Source organism: Octopus bimaculoides, chromosome 6 (genome assembly GCF_001194135.2).
Source record: "Octopus bimaculoides isolate UCB-OBI-ISO-001 chromosome 6, ASM119413v2, whole genome shotgun sequence".
Lineage (NCBI taxonomy): Eukaryota > Metazoa > Mollusca > Cephalopoda > Octopoda > Octopodidae > Octopus > Octopus bimaculoides.
The window spans coordinates 45,021,636-45,022,079 of NC_068986.1; positions in this window are offsets into that span (position 1 = coordinate 45,021,636).

Consider the following 444-nt stretch of genomic DNA (forward strand, 5'->3'; position numbering starts at 1 on the left):
GAAAAAGGGAGGTGAATATCTGTGCGTGCGCGAGAGTCTGCAAGTGTTTGTGTAATAACAGAACGTGTGTGTGCGTATGTATGTATGTGTGTGTGCGTGGTTTGGTGGTTTATCTGTTAGTATGTATGTGTGTGTTTGTGTGTGTGTGACGTAGTGGAAGGAATTAGTAGCAGGAATAGTTAGTGGGTACTTATGGACAATGGTCAGTGGAAGGTCATCAGGCAGTTTTTGAGTATGTGTGTATGCGTGTGTGCATGTGTGTACGTGTATGTGTTTGTGTATGTGAGAAGTGCGGGTGTGTATGTGTATGTGTGTGTTTATGTGTGCGTGCGTGCGTGAGAGCGTAAGGATGTGTGCCAGGTATGTGTGTTATTTTGTGTGTGCACTCCTGTCTGTGTGTGTGTGCGTATGTATGCGGCTGTGTATGTACGTGTATGTAGGCGT